The sequence below is a fragment of the Rhipicephalus sanguineus genome, chromosome 2 (genome assembly GCF_013339695.2).
Source record: "Rhipicephalus sanguineus isolate Rsan-2018 chromosome 2, BIME_Rsan_1.4, whole genome shotgun sequence".
In the NCBI taxonomy this organism is placed as follows: domain Eukaryota; kingdom Metazoa; phylum Arthropoda; class Arachnida; order Ixodida; family Ixodidae; genus Rhipicephalus; species Rhipicephalus sanguineus.
The window spans coordinates 66,706,439-66,720,874 of NC_051177.1; positions in this window are offsets into that span (position 1 = coordinate 66,706,439).

Here is a 14,436-nt window from a genome sequence, read left to right on the forward strand (position 1 = left end):
GGAGTGTTGAATTGCTGCCTCTTCACGAACTTCTCCATAACAGCACAACGCCTATAAATGAGTCAAGTTCGGTTATAGTTTTTTTTGACCTGATACGCGTTTACCTCTCTAGCTGCACATGTGAAATGGCATAAAGTAGTAATGGGTAAATCGAGAAACCAAATCGTTAATGGACACTGATTACCGAGGACGCAGTAACTGAGATGTACTTATGCATCGTGAGCTTATGTAAGCCTCGAAGTTTATCAATATTTACAAACTGTTTGTCAGAAAATCGGTACACACAAATCGACGAGTACGACCATCAAGCTATGGTCGCACTTCACTCAAGCTACTGTATATGTGTTGTCTTCAAACAGCACACCGACTAGAGTACACATAACGTGAAAACAAGGGGACGCCACTATAAGCCGACACGTGAAAATCTGAGGCCGCGGAGAACGCCGCTCATATTTCCTTAGTACATAAACTCGTGAAAGACGGGCGTGACAAGTTCGTTTCGTGGCTTCGGCGTTGGCGGCGCCTGCCCAATTCGCGTCGGTGACTACGTGAGCCGAGATGGGTCCGTGATTGGCATCGTAAATATCACCAGGATTAGGCTCGACGATAGCGGCGTCTACCCCTACGAAGCGTCCAACGAATACGGCTTGGGCGCGCACTTCGGTCGCATGACTGTGCTCGGCCAACCAGTGGTCCACGCATTGCTCATTCGTTTCCACTAATCCAAAATTGAACAGTTCCTTTGCCGCTTTGGTGGCCGCAGGTTACGGTGCTCATCTGCTGACCCTAAAGTCCCGGATTCGATCGCGGTCGCGGCGGTCGTATTTAGGTGGAGGCGAAATGACTGGAGGCCAGTGTGCTGTGCGTTTACCTTACAGAAGCTTCAGATTTCTGTTTGTCTATTACCGCTACATATGCGATGCAGTTACCTAAAATATTCTATATATTTTTAGCAACTGCGTTCTCACGAAACGAAATTCGAAGTTGAGATGCCGTAGGGGAGTTTGTTTTACAGTTTATGAATGCATGCGAACCTGCATGTCAAACCTAAACATCTCCTATCCGGTTACGATGAGTGACTTGACACGCTTCTTGACAAATTTGAACAAAATATTTCTTGACTCATCATTTCGAAAAGAACACTCTTAATAATGTACATTGATTGGGTATACGTGAGCGTTTAATTAACGCTTGTAAAGCTACATATACGATTAAATTATACAGTCAGCTTCTATATTGTATTTAGTACATGTTTAAGTACGTGCAAAACGAAGAATTCAAGCTTCATGATTCAGCAACTAACCCCACAGGGCTCTACTAACATCACACCCTCGTAGGGCACGTCGTTGCATGCAGCCTTCTCGTAGCTCTCAGTCGAAGCCCATTCATCCGTTAAACGCGGCGTCTTCTCGCTAATGACTGTTCTAAGCTGTCATTCTTCTCGAAGCGTCTAGAAATGTCAAAAGTGTGGGCGCGGTCATCGTTCCGAGGCGACAGTATCGCGCACTCGCCCCCTGACCTCGTCCACGTTCAAACCTCTTTCACTGGACGCGCGGGTGTACGTTGGCGTGCCTACTTTGGTTCCCGCGGCTGCAGGTACACCATCAAAGACCACTCCCGCGAGGAGTCACCCTGGTCCGAGCTGATGATACTTCTCGCCGAGAAGATCGGCAAAGGCACCGTCAAATGCGTGGTGTCCGACGCCTAAAGACACGACGAGCAGGCGACACACCTCTCCATACGCGGTAGGCCTCATCCTAACATTATATCATCAGTGCGAAGTTTATACGCCCTCTTTCTATTCTGCGCATTCAATTTGGTAAACCTTACTTGTGAGAAAAGAAGCAGCTCTTCCTGACTTGTCAGCGACATGTAATTTTCTCGCAGCTTTGTCCTGTGCTCTGACGATTTCGTGGTCGCGTCATTTTTGACGTACGACTTAGCCGTTTTCACCCCAAAACGGCTCAGCGCTATTGCGCTTGCACTGTCGAATCAGGCCCCATCTATTGATAATGTCGTTCTTGGTCCGTAATTTCCGCGATCAAATCATGTGGGTACTTTGTAGCTTTGGTGACATTTTCTGGGGCGGAGAAAGGGTTCGTATTGTTGGTATGCTGCAACAGCCATAAGCGTACGCCGGATCGCACGATTCGTCATTCCTATTCGCTATCCATGCAGTCCCTGCTTATCCCCGCAGTACGATAGTGATGATCATTTATAAGTTCGGTATATATGTTGCAGATGCTGGGACAAGAACATGTTCATTGAGACGTTTTCACTGTAACATTTGCTACGTTTACTACGTCTCCGACAATGAAGTGAAACTCAACGCTTTCCTTCAGCAAAATAATGCGATCATGTAACGTATCTCCATAAAGCTACTATAAGCAGCAACTTGTGAAGGCTACTATTGCAACGACCTTGAGTATGTGAACTATTAAAGAGCCTGATCGCAAAATTTGAGGTCAGTGAACATTGCATTTCTGACTGACAAGTTGTCAGAAGAAGGCAAACCAATCATCATAGTGCTTCAGTCACCTTTAGACAAGCGTCACGTGTTCGTCGGCAAGCTAAAATCACCATACGCTTAGTCCATAGAACATGTACTGGATAATCTGTGTCCAGTACATTCAAGCCTTCAGTATGCACCCTGATTGGACTATCTACAGTGGAATGAGATACATCCGAGATCCTGCGTCCTGTACTATGGAACACAGAAGTGTTCTTTAAGCACACGGGGAATTTCTTGTATGGTCACTTCTGCCCATCTCCCTATCTTTTCATGCCTTAATGTCCTTCCCCCAGCGTAGGATAGCAAACAGGACGCGCTTGTGGTTAACCTTCCTGCCTTTCCTTCCTCATCCTCCTTCTCCAGGACACCCTAATACGCTTTAAGAGAGCATTGTGTACGTGATTCTAAAGCCTACGCTTCCTTTCTGATGAAAGGTTATGAGGATCATAAAAAAACTGCAGCCAAAAAATGGTCTGGAGCAGAGGTGTGGTCAGCGCTGCCGCGCCTCCATTGCACATCTTTTAAGGAGCTTAGAGCCCGCCGCGCCTCACTATCTTGTTAGTTGCGTGCAAGGGGGTGAAGAAGCTGCGCATCGATCGGTCTCCGTTTAGGCCTACCATTCGTCATCCCCTCTTACGCTCGCCTTCCCTGCAGTAGTTCACGTGATCTCCGCGTTTTCGCTGCGTTCCGCTTCTTCGTCTCCACTTTTCTTCAGAGTCTTCCACAAACGGCACGTGGATAAATGGTGCACATTGTCCGTCGCAAGGTGCCCGAAAAAACTACGACTGGTGGGGACAGTAATGCCAACACCTGGAATAAATTTACATATTTTTGGCGAAACAGTTTCGATAAGCAAAGCAAGATTCGCGGCACTTATTTAAGCAACAGCGACAATCTTAGCTCGGCCAGTGGTAGACTTTTCTGCTGTATTGCGTGATTTCTATATTATTTTTTCATTTACTGGCTCTTGTGGGTTATCATCATTCATATACTCACCCCTTGAATAAGACTTTTCTATTTTTGCAGTACGTCTTGTAGTACTACTTACACATCCACATCAGGAGTGACCACCAGTATCGCAAATGTTAGCTATTGTTAAACTTTCTCCCTCTGTATTTCGCTGACAAAATCCAGTATTAGAATTCACAATGAGGATAACTTCCTCTTTGCAAAGCAATAGCACTCTGTTATACCTTATAAATGTGGACACAGGGGTTCAGGTGTAAGTACTATAATGCTGCATTTTTACCGACGTAGCAACACACTTAGATACTACATCAGAAGAATGATAGCACGTATGGGTCCTATGCAGGAGCTTCATGTCAACAAAATGAGCAATATTTTCTCAACCAAGATAATCCTGCAGTGCAGCTTTGACATCTAATTCGGTATAAACATGACTACCCCTTTAATGCAGATGCTGCAGAGACAACTTCTAAAACGAAATGTCCGTGAGCCATCGCTTATACCCTTCATGTCGGTCCTCCCAAACAACATGACTCTAAGTACACGTTCGCGAGCAGTCTGTCTCAGTGTACATGCGGAATAAATGGCGGGTGTCCGCCAGAGACGTAGAGTTGCGGCAGTTTCGACGCTGCATACTGTCTTCAAATGTAGTATAGCTGACTCAAGTGATGGATGATGTAAGTGCCGGCCAGGTCCGACGTCACCGGAGTTAGTCCTTTCACATGTGAAGAAGTTCTTGGAAATGAAATAACTCGTGAAGGAAAGGAAAAGAGGGTGTGCGGACTACCAAAGGAGAATATTTTGACTACATGATTCGAATGAACACCCATATGTACAGCTAACGGTGCACTTGCGGGCAGAGTGAGAAACTGACCGGTAAAGTGCTAAGCCACATGATACTGCTATGAATGAAGGAAAGAAGATGACTCTTAAGGGCTCGTTTTCTTTGTTAGACACAATAATAATGAGAACTAACAGACAATAACGCCAAGGAAAGTATAGGGGGTGTTATCTGTAGTATTTAGAATATAAATGTGAAGAAAGTAAAGTGGACGAAAAGATAACTTGCCGCCGGCAGGGACCGAACCTGCGACCTTCGAATAACGCGTCCGATGCTCTACCACTGTGCTACGTCCGTACTCCCGTCCACTTTATGGTGTATATATGTGCATTTAAACCTTGGAGTGTTAGTCAGCGCCAATCGCAGCCATGGCGGCGAGTGTGGAACAACAACATAAGTATTTTAGGGACAACCGATATTAAAACAATGAAGTCCGAAGGGCGTTAGGCAGTAAGAAAAATAGTTCTGTGATTCTTGACATTTTGTTTTGAACATTCGCGGGACTCACAAACACATGGGCTGAAACGGGAGAGATTTTTTTGTTACACCGAAAGCTATGTCGCACTTCAAAATGAGCATCGGGAAATTTCTAAGTAAATGGACTCGCGCAGGGAAGTGATGAGGCGGAATAAAGAATGCATTGAGCTGTCAAGTAGCTGCTCTTACCTTTGTGCTCGTTCGAAAGAAAGGAGAAAGCCGTCTTATACTCGTCTGGCATTTCTTGTGGTAATGTAATGGAACAACCCGTGCAAGATGACTAAGGAAGGACACAGTGACACGACGTGTTTTATCCCAATAGTTCATTGCTGCTGTTTTTCTTTCAAGTCGAATAATCAACCTAAAGCAGAGCTCTGAAGTATTACTTCAATGACACTTTTGCATGGTATAATTGGCAATTCGAGAGTATATGAGCATTGACATCACTGTTTGTTTTCTCGTATACCTTGAATTTCTTTTGTGTCACTACTTTTAAACAGGTGGGAACATGGCGCGAAGTTAAGTACACCAACGCGGTGAATTCGATGTTCCGTTTTGTTCACTTACAGTGATGTAAAACACCGCAATTTTTCGCGATATGTTCGTCTACATTCTTCCTCTCATTTCAGTATGACGAAGGCTTAGAAAACAATATTCAATGTTTTGAAGAGTTTCATATCAATTGAGTATTCTTGCGCACACTACTTCTTCAGGTATCAAATTGGCTATAGGTAAAAGAGCATAAGAGTCCGCACCAGCGTCACTGTAACGCGCGCAATCTGCCTCATGCTTGCAATTTATTGCCACAGAATCTCGGGAGAAGCAACTCAGCGATATGGTGGCCGAGGCTGACCAGAGACAAAGAGCTGTGCAAGACCTGCATGCATTGATCGATTACAACTTTGTAGTGTTCGCAGAGAACGTCATCGGTGTCGGGCCAAGTGAGGCGTTGACCGTTATCACGGATGGGGAAGGTGAGTGCCTGCGCAGGTTACATTCGCTGTTGTAAGACGTAGGGTGTTCTGCATTAAATAATTTAGGTGCTTCAGTGGAGCTCTTATGTGACGTCCAACGCAAATATAGCACTAACCTATATAAGTTCATTCTGGCTGTTACAAGCATGACTCCCCCTTTATATGCAAGTAAGTTTTATACCGCAGCTACCTCAGAAGGGGCGAGTTACAATTATTACACACTGGTGAACCAGGAAAAAAAACACGCATCTCCACGAAATGAATCATAATGAGTGGGCGAAGCTCTGGCTATCGTATGGGTGAGTAACCGTACGTTACCCGAGCGTTTCTCATATAATGTAAATTGAGTGACATAAAGTGACATAAAGAGTCGATGACAAAGCTAGGTCCTAAGATCCATAATGTCTACGTTGAAGTCGCCGACTAGTATAAAAGGTTTGTGCTTGTAGGTGTTTTATATTGTTCTGCCACGATTATGATTGATGTTCCACTATTGTAAATCTTTTTTTATTCACATACACACATAAATGTTTCGACTATGCCAACGGTTTTCGATGTACCGTGACAGCGGGCAGTGAGAGAAATAGAGAGAGAGATAAAGCAAGGAAAGACAGGGAGGTTAACCAGACGCACGTCCGGTTTGATACCCTGCACTGGGGGAGAGGGATAAGGGGCAAAAAGAAAGTCGACGACAAAGCTAGGTCTTAAAGTCTATAACGTGTACGTTTAAGTGGCCGACTAGTATAAAGGGTTTGTGCTTGTAAATGCGTTATATTGTTTTGTCACAATTATGAATGAGATTAGTCTATTGTTAAACCTGATGTTACGAGTTTACACGGTGCTGTGCCATGCGCACGGACGCCATACGGACAAGCCTCGGCCTTAAGGTGCTTCGCCCCTAAAATAACTTGATATGCACACTGCCCTAAACGAAATTGGCGGTACGGAGGTGAATACAACAGTTTGCGAAATTGTACGATAAACGTTAAAAATGCACAAACTTGACGCAGTCATTTGCGTAGCGAATGCAGTTCGCGAAAGCAACGACTTCCATGAAACAGAAACATCAGAACTCATCAGAAACATTAGTCTCAGAACTATTCGCAGAGGGAATTAGATCTCCTAGGTTCTCCTATGCATTCACCTCAGACGACTGGAAGGCCAAAGCCATCTTCTTATTCTTTCCACTCAACGCAGTGAACATCTTCCGCCCCCAGCGAGATATTTCTTTATCTAACGTGGTTTTCCTTTGTCTCAATGATCGAGACACTGCAAGCTTTCTGCACCGTAGCTAGTTAGGCGGGTTCGAGTCCCGCAGCCTCCCGAGGAATGTTTTTTTCGTAAGATTTTCTCTTTCTTTATACATTTCTTTTTGCTGTCTCTCTATTGCTTTCTCTCTGTCTTTCTTCGCCCTCCTCCTCAACCTCACATCTCTCCTCCGCTTCGTACTTCCCGCGTTGCTATACGCCGGAGAAATCGGCGTACGTGTTCTGGGAGCGAAGCAGAAGATGAAGAAGAGGAAGAAGAGAGCGCGTGCTGGTTCATGATGGTGATAAGTTGTGGGTCACGTCACAATACGCCGAGGTAGAACTGTTTCGCTGTTAAAATAAAGCTTCTTACTATGAGCTTCTAAGAATTTAGAGGTTTGAGATGTTTTCGGGTACGCTTTTGTGGTTTGTACTTCAGTTCTTAATGCGAGAGCGTTAAAGGGCTCGTTTCGCCGATATTCCGGTGTCGGTGTCGGCGTCGTTGGTTGCCAGTGAAAAATCAGTGTTGTCCGTGACTGAAGAATCGAGAAAGGTGCAAATAAATTATATAGTAAAAATATTAAGTTCGAGTGAAAATCGAACCTGGGCCTTCAGCGTGGCAACCAGGCGTTGTACCACACAGCCGCGCCATTGCTTGAAACTGCACCGAAAAAAAAATCGCTACATGAATGTGATGTAGTGGGAGAAGTCTCCTTAATGCATCTAATACTGTGTAACAGCAACGTACAATCGCGCCAGGCGTCAAAGCATGTGATTTGCGCAATGAGCCGGCGTTTTAAAGGCCCACTTATTCAAAAGCGCCCAGATATATTGAATCGTCATCATCAGCCACAGCATCAACAAAGGGAGTAGCCGCGTAGATTCACGTGTTGCCTTACGGACGCGTAATGGGCCCTTCCGTGATGCAAAACAAATATTTATGACGTAGTGTGCAATTCGGTACTGTAGTTGCAGTAGGCATTCTAGGAGTTTGAAACGGCCAATATTACGCGCATAGACGTTCGTTTTGGAGCCCGGTTGAGACATCCATCTAGAACTGAAGCCAGGCTAGCCAGGCTAGCGAAGAAGAAATATTATTCCCAGGACTTGCCCTCACTTATCAAAAATAATCCTAAAAATTCTGGCAAATAATCTCTCTTTACAATAAGTCTTCTAATCGCGTTACATTACATGATGCTAAACAAACTCCGCTTTCTGACGAAGCTTCCGCGATTGCCTTCAATGCATATTTCGCCTCAGTTTTTACAAAAGAAGATTGTTCCAATGTGCCATTTGTCCCTGATCAGCCCTTCCCTTTCATGGCTCCCATCACCGTCACTGCAGAAGGTATCGCGAACCTCATCTCTTAAAGTCTCAACTTCATCAGGCATTGATAACATTAACTCTAAACTAGTGAAGAACACCACTGATATTTCCAGTCTCTTTCTATGTCTCATCTTTAACCAGTCTCTGTCATCCGGTGAGTTGCCTAAAGACTGGAAGATTGGCAAGGTAGTCCCCGTATTCAAGTCCGGTGACAGGCATTCACCCCGTAATGCCTGTCACTAACATGCATATGTTAGTTTCACTAACATGTTTCACTAACATGCATATCCTGCAAACTGCTTGAACATATTATAGCATCTCATATCTATGATCACCTTGAATCGAATAACTTCTTTTTCCCTAATCAGCAATGCTTCAGGAAAGGCTACTCATGTGACACTTAGTTGTTCAAATTCACTACTGACCTTCACTTTAATATGAACGGTAACGATCAAACCGATTGCCAATTTTTCGATTTCGCCAAAGCTTTTGATACTGTCCCTCATTGTCGTTTAATATCTAAATTGTCTTCTCTCTGTATCGATTCATTAACACTGTCTTGGATACACAACTTCTTGTCATCCCGTAAGCAATTCACGGCTGTTAACGACACTTCATCTAACATTTGCGATGTCGCGTCTGGTGTTCCCCAGGGCAGTGTACTGGGTCCATTACTCTTTTTAATAAACATTAACGACTTGCCTGCTAACCTTTCATCCACTGTTAGGTTGTTCGCAGATGATTGTGTCATCTACCGCAAAATTCAAACTATTGACGATCATTACACTCTCCAAAATGAACTTAATCTAACCTACAGGTGGTGCGAAGCTTGGCAGGTGTCCCTTGACGCCTCTAAATACAAGTTAATCTCGTTCACTAGAAAGCGTACTAACTCATCCTTTCTCTATACTATTGATAATAACATTTTTTCAGCCACACTATCGTACAAATATCTCGGCGTTCACCTTTCATCAGACTTATCTTGGACGACGCACATAGCAGCTGTTTCTTCAAAAGCCTCCCAGTATCTCGGCCATCTGCGCAGAAATTTGCGCAACGCTCCTTCTCACGTGCGCGCATTATCATATCTAACTTATGTTCGCCCACAATTAGAGTATGCTAATAATAATATGTGGGGTTTAACGTCCCAAAACCACGCTATGATTATGAGAGACGCCGTAGTGGAGGGCTCCGGAAATTTCGACCACCTGGGGTTCTTTAACGTGCACCTAAATCTAAGTACACGGGCCTCAGACATTTTCGCCTCCATCGAAAATGCAGCCGCCGCGGCCGGGATTCGATCCCGCGACCTTCGGGTCAGCAGTCGAGCGCCATAACCACTAGACCACCGTGGCGGGGCAATTAGAGTATGCTTCATCCACATGGTCACCACATCAAGATTACCTTATCCGTACGTTGGAAGCCGTCCAGAATAGGGCCGCGAGATTCATCGCCGGTATATACAGCCATCATTCAAGCATCACCCTAATAAAACAAGAAGTTGCATTCATGCCACTGGATCAACGACGCGTCATTGCCCTTTTATGTTTATTTCATAGGTACATCTACAGTAACAAATTCCACTGTTTGCCGCTTCATCTTCCTCTGCGCACATCTCGACGCATTCACAACGCACGTAGTTTCATGCGCATTCATGGTCACACACAGGCATTTAACTCATCACCATTACCTCGAGCCATACCACATTGGAACGGCCTTCCAGATCACATTGTATCCATCTCTAATCGTGAAACTTTTCATGATAACCTGATTTCGTTGCGTTTTTCTATTGTACAACTTTGTTGCACCTTGCTGTTTATCATTTGTATTTGTTCTTGTTTCTTGTTTTTTTCTTCTTCGTTGTTTTTAAGTGCGAATGCACTTTATAAGCGACCCTGAATCCGCCGTCCCATAGCAACGGCGCGAGGAAAGGAGAGGAGCGTCTGTAGCAACGGCGCAGCGACGTCACACCCCACGTGACTGCGCGCGCTCCGCCTCCTCACCGCGGTTTGCGCGGGCGCGCGCCGGCTCCGCACCGCTCTTCTAAGTGGCATTGGGTGCAGTGCTTCGCCGCTCCTTCTCTCGCCGTTCGCTCTCTCTCCTCCCTGCGCCCCACTCTCCCGTCCGCTGGCTGGACGCCTCTCGAAATGTGTGCTCGAGACGCCGCTGTGAAACGCCAACGGCGACCACAAGGCTGAGATTATGGCCGTCAGGTACAATGACAACACAAACAGGTGCTGATGAATGTGTAAATAAATGGTTACGGTACTTGCGCCGTGTACTCTCGGCGCAAGAAATGCATTCGCATTTCCTCACGATTCCCTTCGGGGAGGTGGGGGCATTTTTACTTTTTCTCTGTATTTTTTTGCAATGTATATACTGATGCACCCCTTGCTCAATGCCCTTTAATGGGCCTGTAAGGCATTTTGAACTAAAAGAATGCCTAAAATCAGCCTAGACGTATTTTTATTGTCAATATTTCATGTATTTCGTAAAATAAATAGCTTATTCTGCGTTTGTGTATTGATTCTTTATGTGATTTTATATAGCCTATGAATGAGCATGTAATATGAGTATTTTTTGCGTAGTGTAGAATTTATGTTTGAAAGTTAGCATTTATAGAACCAGAAGTCTCAAAGGGCTCCCTCTGATTACTCGTGAAGTGTCGTCAAAGTCATAGCACTTGTAGTGTTACGGAATTACGGGTGATGCCTTACAATAATTATAATATCTGTCACATCTGTGTTGAGCAGCTGATCTTATGGTTAAATAATAAGAAACGATTTATTTACAGATCCACCTTAACCGCCTCTTGTGACCGTGACGTCAAGAACGAAAGATTCAATCAAACTCTCCTGGACGCCGCCAGGCGAGTGAAAAGAAGTCATCGAAGGTTACTCTGACTAAACCGATTGATAACCATTGCGCGCAATGCATTACCCTAAAAGTATGCGCTAGTTCGCAGTCAAAAAGGCAACTTCTTGTTGTTCAGTAAGGAAAACGACGAGTTGGTGATGTCGAGATTTAGTTAACTTTGACACAGAGTTCGGGTTTTCAGCTCAATTAACTTTATTGATTGCCCTGCGAATTTGTGGGATGGGCCTGGATCCCGCCTAGGCTTCGGCCAAGGGTTGCTGGCCCTTCGCGGCTTCCTCGGCTCGCTGGACGGTCCAGAGTTGTTGCTCCAGGTCCGAGCTGAGCAACGCAGACTCCCAGCGCGCGCGGAGGCTGTCGCTGTTTAAGGCTGCATCACAGCTATTGTTTATTATATCCGGACATCCCCATAGTATGTGCTCTAAGGTGGCTCTAGAGTCACAATGTCTACACTTGTCTGTCGTGTATAACTCTGGGTGTATTACATGCATCATAGCTGGACTCGGGTAGGATCGGGTTTGTAACTGCCGCCATTCGACAGACTGTTTCTTGCTTAATTTCGAGTGAGGCGGTGGGAATGTACGCCTCTGCAATCTATGGTGTACTGTAATTTCGTGAAATGTGGTCATTCTATCTTCACACTCCCACTCATCGGTATTCCCTGAGACGGCACTAATCGATGCTCAGTCTGTAAGCCCTCGAGCCATGCGGTGCGCCGCCTCGTTACTACCTTCTGATAGTGTGTGAGCGGGTGTCCATATCAGATGGACACTTTTTTTCTTTATTATTACTGAGTTTTAGAATTTGAAGTGCCTCTGGGGAGATTCGGCCGTTTGCAAAGTTTCGTATCGCCGTCTGAGAATCACTGACGATCACGTCCACTTGTGTTTGTGCTATGGCTAATGCGATAGCTATTTCCTCTGCGGTTTCTACGAGTGGCGTACTGACGGTAGCACTCGTAAACATTTTCCCTCATAATTTATCACCACGGCTGTGTAGGCGCGCTTGTGTCTGTATCTAGCTGCATCTACGAATGCGGTGTCCATGCTGTGATCAAATTTCGTTTGTATATCGCGTGCTCTGCTTTCCCGTCTGCCCTGATGGTGGGCGGGATGCATATTCTTGGGTATAGGAAGCACGGTTATCACGCCTCTAATATGTCTTGGCATATCTACTTTGACGCCATGTTGGGGTGTGATAAGTAATACCTAGGCGATTCAATATTTGCCTGCCTGTTTTAGTTTTGGATAGGCGTTCGTATTGAGCGATGCACTGTGCCTCGATTAGCTCATCCAGTGTATTGTGAAGACCTAGCTGCAGTAGACTATCGTTGCTAGTGGTGATGGAGAGTCCAATTGCTTGCTTGTATATTTTCCTGATTAAACAATCTAATTTGTATCTTTCTGATGAGTGTCATCGTAAGTATGATGCTACGTAAACTATTCTGCTTATTACAAACGCTTGGACTAGTCTAAGCAGATTGCCTTCTTTCATCCCGCTATATTTGTTGGCGATGCGTTTAAGTAGCCGCATGATTTGAGACGTTACATCGTCTAATTTGCGTATGGTCTCTCCATTATGGCCGTTACTTTCAATAATGAGTCCCAACACTCTGATCCTGTCCACCTTGGGTATAGGTTTACCATCCGCCGTAGTGAGGTGAATTTCCAGGTTGTTCTTTTCCTCGTAATTGCATGGTTTTCGGCCACGTCGTGAGTTCGGGTTTTTTCAGCAAGCAATACTTTGTTCACTTGAAGGTTAGTTCCACTGGGACCGTCTGCTGCATCTCAAAGCTTGCTGTAGCAATACATCCAACAATTTCTTGCGTGGACTGCATCCTCACAAATATTTTAGTTCTACCCAATGGCGCACAAGTAATTCAGTAAGTGAGGGAATGACGGCAAATACTATATATGTATAGAACTGGGATAGAGAGAAATGTTTTACTGAAAAGCTGGAGATGTTAGCCTGGCTATTAGCCTGACATGGTGCTCCAGGTGCTGATGGATGATTATGATATATACATTGGTAAACACTAACCGCACATATAGCCTTCCCGGAACATACACACAGAGTTGCATGTTGTGTGCTTAATTATTCAGCGAGAATGCGTTGAATCTCTGGCGGTGTTTCTTTTAAAGCGCAAGCTTTTCTGGCCTAGTCGAGCGAGTTCCCCCGTGTATCTCCGCTTGGCCTTGAAGTGAAGAACGCATACCGTGTGACTAGCCGCCTCCGCCACCACCACTGCTTCGACCGCTGCTAGGATGACAAACGCTGCCTCGCCATCCGTGTTCACGTGATTCGACGCTCTCTCTGCCACGTCGGGACAGCATGCGAGTGCTTCAGTTCAGCCGTTGTGCCATGGTCGCGCAATAGAAGGAGGGAGCGATGACGGCGGTCCTTCTGTACCAAAGTTGTCTGCGCGGTCCCAGCAGCGAAGGCGGCAAGCTACGACGGGCCATCCTGCAGAAATCGCTCAACTTGATAATCAGTTAAAGCGGCGACATGAGTACCAGCGCGCAAACTGACAGGCTGAAACGAGTGATGAATGGGAACTTCGGCGGGCTAAACGTCGGGAAAAGAATGCAAACAGACGACGAGCTTTAGGAGCAGCAATGGCCTCCACGTTCGACTTCGGCGACGGCTTCGGAAACTGACGGTACTGAGCACTTGCAGTACGGCACGTTTGACTAGCCATATTGTTCGGTTGGAAAACTGTGCTTTGGCTACAAGGTTAAACAAGCGTAATCAAGTGTAGCAAGCTTACGTTTGCGTAAACGGGCCTAGCCGAGCTAAGCGGACCAATTTTTAGTTAGCATAAAGGCATAACATATTAGTGCATTCGGCCAAGCCTAAAAATATATATTATCCCTCGAGCGGTCTCTCATACCCATGCGGTACAGCATCAATATAACACCTCGCCCGGTTGAGCCTCTTTCGTTTCTTTCAGCGGTAAGCTCTCGCATAATCATAGTACACTATGTAACGATAGCTTAAGAGCATACCCTCTAAAAGACCCACCAGATGAGCAAACACAGGAATACTTTGAATTGTACATCTTTAGGGCATAATGCCGAACATTCCTCACACGGTGGAGCTTTAAAGCATTCTCTCAGTACATCATATCTGTTTACTCGCGATATCATAAACAATACATAAAGGAGATGTGAAACCGTCTTGTGAAAAAAGTGGGGCAGGCATATGGATGACAAGATTCGG